Here is a 7,804-nt window from a genome sequence, read left to right on the forward strand (position 1 = left end):
ACGGGGAGGGTTTTGCAACCCGTCCCGTCCCGTCGGGGCCGGAGGCTCTGTGGAAGGCAGGAAGGGCCAGATGGAGCTGAGGGGTTTTGGAAACCCATATCCTGTGGGAGCATGGTAATGGCTCTACTGCGCCCTTCTCGTGGTTGCTGTAGAAAGATTGCTTTTGGGCCGCGCACCTCTGATCTCACTTGGCAGGAAGGTTAATCCACAAACACCAGGTTTATGTCCAAAAAGGAGACAGAGGAGTCCTGAAACTTTATTCGAATAAAGGGAGAGATAATTTGACAATTTCCCATAGAGTCTCTCAAATTGTTAAGAAGATACAGCTTCCTTTTTATCCTAATTTCCCGGCCGCATTTCCCTCTCTCTTTCGCTGTTGGCTGAWGTACTTGAGACGTACAAACTTTCAGAATCACCTAATGCAGATCCCTTGTAATGTCCATCCCCCATGGCCCTTTTTGATTTGTGTCCCTGTTTTTAAGTCCAGGGATTTAGCACAGCCTTGGGTGAGTAACAGTCTGTGTCAATTAGAGGAATTCCTATGGAATTTATGGTTCCTCCCATTGCTTCTTTCACCTGTCAGTATCTGGCCTTATCTASCAGCATTCATSTSGTAAGCTGCYGTGTCSCAGTGTTGCTGCTGTCCCTTGGCCATATCTTGGGCTCAGCCCAGTGCCTGCATCAAGTGTTGTCCTGCCTTGTTACGTGGCTGGTGATGGTGGTACTGAGCTAAGGATGAAGGGCATCCCTCTTTCTGCTTAGCACATTCACTGCCTGTGCTGTGTTTAAAGTCAGGGATAGCTGGAATTGTTGATGACTACTATGTTATAATGCATTTGCATCCAAAGCAGTGAAACTTCATTCATAAATCCCTCAGATGTGCTGGTGGAAACGATTGTCCCATGCAAAACATGACCATACAAATTTATGTTGGAGTCAGAGGTGCTMTTTTATATAGTTGCTTGGCCAGGGATCAGTTAAAGTGCTGCTTTTTTAAATGCTTCCAAAAATACGCAAGGGAACTGAAGATGCTTTAATTTGTTTTCAGTCATGAGAAGAAACTAWTGAAAAATATTGATGACTCTTAAGTTTTAAAAGTTGCCTGAGTTATAAAGTTTGAGAATGATCATTCAGTAACTGACAATAGTATAACTTCAGTTCTATCTTCTTATATCATAATAAATGAAATTAGATGAAATAGATATCATAGGGTTGAGGATTTTTTACAGGTTTAGGTCACAAAAAAAAAGAAAGAATGTGGTTTTCCTTATGGCTATTACAAATTAAACTAAAAAAAAAAAAAAAAAAAAAAAAAAAAAAAACCCAAACCACCAAAATGTAAAGTAAGATATATTTCTACATACGCTGCTTATTGATAAGATACCAAGACAAAACTTAGCTTAGTATATGCGTAGGGACAAAGATGTTGGAGTCCTGACAAGAATAACTCCGTTGTTTAATATCTACTGACTATATYTAATGGCTATGATGTTTTAGTGTTGGGTTAACCAATATATCCTATTAATTTATCTGTTTGAGGCCACTTTGAATAACAAATTCTCTCAGTGCGGTTTTTAAAATTCTGGATACAGCACTAAGTGAGATCACAGTTGCACACAATTCCTCTGAAATCGACAAAATGGTGACAAGATACTGAAATATTAGAGCATCCTGGGAATTGCCGCTACATTGTCTGCTCAATATTGCGCTAATTTTACCTTTGGTCATTTTAACTGATAGAAGAAATTGAAAATGTCTAGAAATTTATTAGAAGAAACTATTAAAGAGGTGGATGATTAAAAGATGTGGCAAAGCTTTAGGTACCTTTCCTGTTATCTAAGGGACATTGACTTTTGTGCAAACACTGAGCCCAAGTGAAATTTTTGAGATTTTATGTGTTAGTCTCTGCCATAAATCTCAGAATCCAGAGTTAGCTATTCTGTATTCTTCCCAGGTTTTGAAGATCAGAATGATCGAGTATGATGGGGACAAAATATTTCATCAGGAGCATTGAATTCCCTGACAATGAAAACCCTCGGTTTTGTATGTTATTTCAAGCTATCTCTATGCAGAATGACTTGTAAAGCAGAGAATAACTAAACTTTCTGACATCAATGCAAACTGATCATGAAAAAAAACCAAGCATTTAGAGAACATATAGGTGTCTCRTCCTTTAACAGATCTCTTACTGTTTTTGTCCTGGCAAACTTGATCATATTGTTTAGGAATTGTGCATGTTACATGCTTACATAATTTACAGAATATATRAGAAAAAGGCATTAATATATAGTAATGTGMCAAATATCTCTGTTGCCTTTGAACTGAAGGCACATGATTTCAGCTGCCTCAAGGTTCCCACTCATGTTCTGTCATTGCAATTACAAAATTTAAGATAAAGGCTCCCAAATWAAGGAATCTGAAGATAAATGTTCTCAAATAAAGTGATTTTATGACTGATAAGGGAATTGACTGGCAATTAAAGGAATGAGCATTTATCAGAGTCCTAAGGAAAATAGAGCTAGTYGAATATCTTTGGGGCCAGAGTTACATACTTGGTTGATTAAAATGATATTATCAATATAGTAMACTTACATTAAGGTGTTTTACTTGTTACTAGATGATTCTTAAAGACATGAACACGATAGAYACTCAGAAATGGCAAGGCAGCATGTGTGTTCAGAATTGTCTAGATGATCCTTTTATATCTATCTTTTTTTCATGACCTGGTAGTAGCAGTTGACTGAAAATTATTGATTTTATGGATGATGCTAGAACCAGGAAGAATGTGCAGACTACTGTCACTACACAATCAGTGTACTCAGTTTCCATTCTACAGAAGTAATGTAAGCATAAAGTGCATCATGCTAGAAACAAAGCATGAGGATGTGCACCTCTCTGTTGTAAGTCAGTGATTATGAGATGATCTTGGGAGTTGTAGTAGTTAGCCTGTAAGTACTGTAAGTTTTTATTGCTATTTTGTGCCCCTCCAAAACATCCATCTTTTGATAAAAAATGTGGGAACCAGGAGTAAAAAGTCAGGTAATATTTATTACATTTGTGTAAGTTTTTTGGTTTGTTTACTAATGCAACATTGTGTCTGGGTCTGTTGTCCTAGCTGAAGATCAATTTTGAATAAACTAGAGAGGGTTTAAAAAAAAAAAGGGAGAGAGACAGTGAGAGAAAGAGAGAGAGAGAAAGAGAGCGAAAGACAGAGAGAGACTTTAATGGCAGAAGGAACATTTTTTACAGTGTTGGGCTGCTGGAGATCAGAATATACTCATSATTGGTGGGCTACTCTTGCCTCAAATTATGAATGGGCGAACTAGTCTGTGTGAGAATGTCTGAGATTCAGTTTGCTCGTGAGGGGAGGGGTTGGGGAATCTTCAGTCTTTAAGTGAAAACACCTACTGTAAATGTTTGGTRTCACCTGCCAAGCAAGTCTGAGACAATTCTTGAGGCAGTTTGCAGCTGCCCTTCCTTAGTCAGTTCTGTGGCTGTGTGTGCTCCAAGCCCTGACAAAGTGAAAGCACTGATGGAAGTAATCTAAAATCTAATAAAATTCTTTTTTACTAAAGTTCCTTATATTACTTCAATAGGGGAGAAAAATGTTAAATAATAAATTCTTATAATAAATTATAAATTCTTAAATAAAGTTTGTAAAATACTTCTGTGAGACAGATCTAAGACAACYACTCTGATTTATTCCAGTAAATGGAATATATTCTTGAATTCCTGCATTATAAATAGGTAAGATCAAGACCCCCAAATGTGCAATTTGTCATCAAATTTAGTGAATCTAACAATGAATTATTTCATTCTGGTTTACCGCTTCAGATCATTAGGGTAACATTCAACAGTCATTTTAACTTTTCATATACAAATTGAGCCAAGTAGAAAAAGTTACAATCCAGTGGTCCAGAACATTTTAAGAGGTACTGGTAAATGAACTTGAGTTTGGAATCTGCTGTTAATCTTAAAGGCATTTAAAGTGTAATCTGTCTGAAAAGATCTGCAAATTTAAGGGATGTGGAAAGAAACTTTAATTGATTCAACCCTGAAAGCTGTAAGTGAATCAGGTAGGTATGTCAGAAAGACATAGAAAGCATTTATAAAAACAGCTTGTTAAAGGAAGGAATTATTTCAGGCATTGTGCCTGTTTCTTCCCTTCTGGAGCTTTTCATGGCAGCGTAACTGAGGCCACATAACTTTCTGTGTTTCTTTCAGTTAATGCCTGCAAATTCCAATAAACACTTTGGGAATGGTTTAGATACTTTTGATCCTGCTCTGGAGCAGAAGGTGGCCAGGATGACTCCTGTTGGCTTCAGTCTCATTTCTGTTGTATTGCAGTACCCTTACATGATACACATCTCCCCCCTACCCATTCTCACCCAATCTATGATTTTATTTATTTAATTATTTATTTTAAAGTCAGTGGCTCTGTAGAGTCTGGAAGGGTACAGAAAGAACTGAATTCAATTTATTCTTGAATAAATCCAGAAACATACCTATCAAAAAGTGTCAATTCAGTAAATGGAAGGCGTTACTGCCTCAGACTGAGATTCATGATAGCTTCCTCCTGCAGAAAGACCCACCAACAAAAATGGTGAAGAAGACTTAAGCTTTTAATTTCTGAGACACATAACTGCTTTAATGGAAACTGCCTGGAATACCTCTTAGAATTAGGCAACTCAAAAATTTCTGTGAAAATTGCACATGATGTGTCATGACCTTAAAGTGTTGCAGGGGCATCTTTCCTATGAGGAAAAGCTGAGAAAACTGGACTATTCTGCCTGGAGAAGGTTGAGTGGGCAGTTGGTATAAACACCCAAAAGTATAAAGAGGATGGAGCCTGGCTCTTTTCAGTGATGACCATTGACAGGACCAGAGACGGTTTGTGCCCAGAGTGGACACAAACTGAAACACAGGAGGGYCACTCTGAACATCAGGAAACACTTTTTACTGTGAAGGTGAGCAAACACTGGCAGGTGTTGCACAAGGAGGTTCTGGAGTTTCCAGCTTTGGAGATGTTCAAAAGCCACCTGGACATGATCCTGGGCAATCAGGTCCATGTAGTCCTGCTTGAGCAGGGAAGTTTGCCATCCAGAGGTCCCTTCCAACCTCAGTCATTCTGTGATTCTGTGGTTTATGATCTAATTTACTGTAGTATTAAGATTAAAATGGTCAAACTATTTATTCCAGACCCTCTCTTAGTCAGTGAACAAACCAAACCAACAAACAAACAACGAAATTAATTGTGCTTTTAGGGCACAGTTCCTTGCACGTTGAGGTAGTCATCCAAAAGTAGGTGAGATGGACTGTGCCGAAAGTGATGCTTGCCTGTAGAGGACACCTGAAGTGATCATCTTAGTTGCAGCTGTCTAGAGCTAGGTAAGATGGACAGCCACACATTTAATGGGCAAGGTGTGTGCAGCTATGCTGTGGAAGGAGTCTGGCTGTTTGTCTGCTTAGTACTCTGCTGACAATGATCGTGTAGGTGCCGTAGGTAACATCTTGCCCTGCTGGGGAAGATGGACCGGACAAGGATCAGAATCTGTGGGTGAGATACTCCCATTGCTGTTCAGAACAGTAAATGAGCATTGAGGCCTCAGAAGGACTCAGCTCTGGGGCAGTTGCTGAAATTGTTTCTTGGTATGTAGTGAGACAAGCAGCCGGTTCTAAAAGGCTGTTTTTAGATCATGGACATATCTGCCAGCACAGATAAGGAGCTGCCTGCCAATTCCAAACATACGCACTCGACACTTACTCAATCACACACAAACATAAACAAGCAAATAAACAACCTCCCCTTCCCAAAAATATCTTTCTTTTCCCCTTCAGATGGAAAGGGAAAAARGAAACAGCCTGATACTGGTTTTTATTTTTTTTTTCTTTTCTATTTTTAAATACAAAAAGGGGCTCAGATACTATATTGAAGCTGGAGCTATTTAAATTCATAAGTAAAATATGCAGATTCCGGAGTTAGTTTAGTCCTATCTATCTGGTGAATAAATAGAAATAAAATCACAAAACTTTTGCAAGCTTTGTTAAATGAGATTGGAATCCATCCATTATGTGGGGCCTTCAATCTTTACACTATGAGTCAACAAAATCAATGAATGTTTGGCTTAATTGGCCAAAATGATTGAAAATTAGAACTGATTTTATGACTTCATTGCCATTATAGTAAGGATAAATTTGGATAAGTCATTTTGGTTTAAAATGAGAGTATTTCTGCAAAAATTTAGGAATTTAGAAAGGAATTGGGGAATGACTCTGTTTAAGATTCAGAATAATGATTGTTTTGGCTTGACAAGTCTGGCCCTGTTTCCTCTGCCTTGAAACTTTCTTCTATTGAGGARCCTTAAAAGAATGTAATTTAATTAAAGAAAAAGTGCCCTGAGACTTTCTTTGAGTATTCAAATAGTGGATAACATGAATTTTTAAGCTGACATTACAAGTCTTAACATGGCTTCTGATTCATTCCTGACACAGACGGGCATAATTCTGGCAATGTTAGAGTATTTGGAAGATAACACTGCCAGAGAATGTGCCATAAATATAAAAGAGAATAATTAAATTAGATCCTCTCAGGATGAACATGCTAAACTGAGACCAGAGTACATGTACAGTATATTAAAAATAAATACTTGCACTGCACAGGCAGTAATTCAGCTGTCATTTGAATTCAGTGGAACTTTTCATGCAAACTGATTTTAGTGGAGCTACTCACGACAGTAAGTTACTCTCATGCAGACATGGATTCACAGAGTTGCTAACATATTTCTGACCTAAAGTCAAGTAAGCAACATGACTGAAACTAAAAATTTTTTGTTTGTTTTATTAATTTGGTTCAGTGCATGAGACTGGGGGTGGGAGTTCTCTTTTTTTCTTCTGATTTAATGTTGAAAAAGTAATTCCATTGTTGTGAAGTAACCTCCCAGCTTAGCTTATTTAAGATGAGCTAAGTGGCACAATGTTAAACCATGCATTAGAATTAAATTTTTAATGGATATCACAAAGAAGGTCTATATCTTTGGATTTCACATAATAAAATTCTTGAGCTTTGGGCCAATGCTTTCTAAGGCCACCTATGCAACAACAAAGTGATTGGGAGCTCCACTGAGTGGGATTCAGTTGCAGGTTAAGATCTTTGCTTTCCGGTATCTCTGAAATATGGGCCTTTGCTGCTTAGTCGATTGAGGTCTGGCTAAAACACTCAGCAGGCCTAACAAGCTAGTGGAGCCTGGCTTCAGCCATCTAAACAGAGGTGTCCTTGATGACTTTAGGTGTTGTGAACTTGGCCTGTAGCTGTCATTCAAGAAAGGTCTTGGCATCCTCGAAGTCCCTCGTCATACCTGCCTGCCAAATGTAGATGTCTTGGACATCCTGGAGCACCTGACTGTGGAGATGACAGTAAGGCAAATGTATCCCACTTTCCAGCCATGATTCAGTCACCAGTGTGTAGAGTCCTAGTGCCATCCTAGGTGAGAGAGACCAGGTAAACCCCTGTGTGGGACTAACAGATATTTTGAAACAGAGAGGGAAATATGTCCTTCTGGAATGGCAGCTGAGAAGCAGCAGGATACTCTGGAGCTGGCTAGAGAAGCAGCAGGATACTCTGGAGCTGGCTAGAGATGAATGTCTGCCTGAGTGATTGAGCCGAGCCCTGTGAGTCTCATCTAGGTTGTGATGAACTGCTCTCCGGCTCCACTGAGTGTGATTGCTATTGATTATGATGGGAGGACATTTAGCTTGTATGAAATTGTCTAAATTTGGGCATTTTAGTGCTGAACTAAATCCTACT

This window comes from Malurus melanocephalus, unplaced genomic scaffold (genome assembly GCF_030028575.1).
Source record: "Malurus melanocephalus ecotype Western Australia unplaced genomic scaffold, MMel_1.1 scaffold_111, whole genome shotgun sequence".
Taxonomy (NCBI): domain Eukaryota; kingdom Metazoa; phylum Chordata; class Aves; order Passeriformes; family Maluridae; genus Malurus; species Malurus melanocephalus.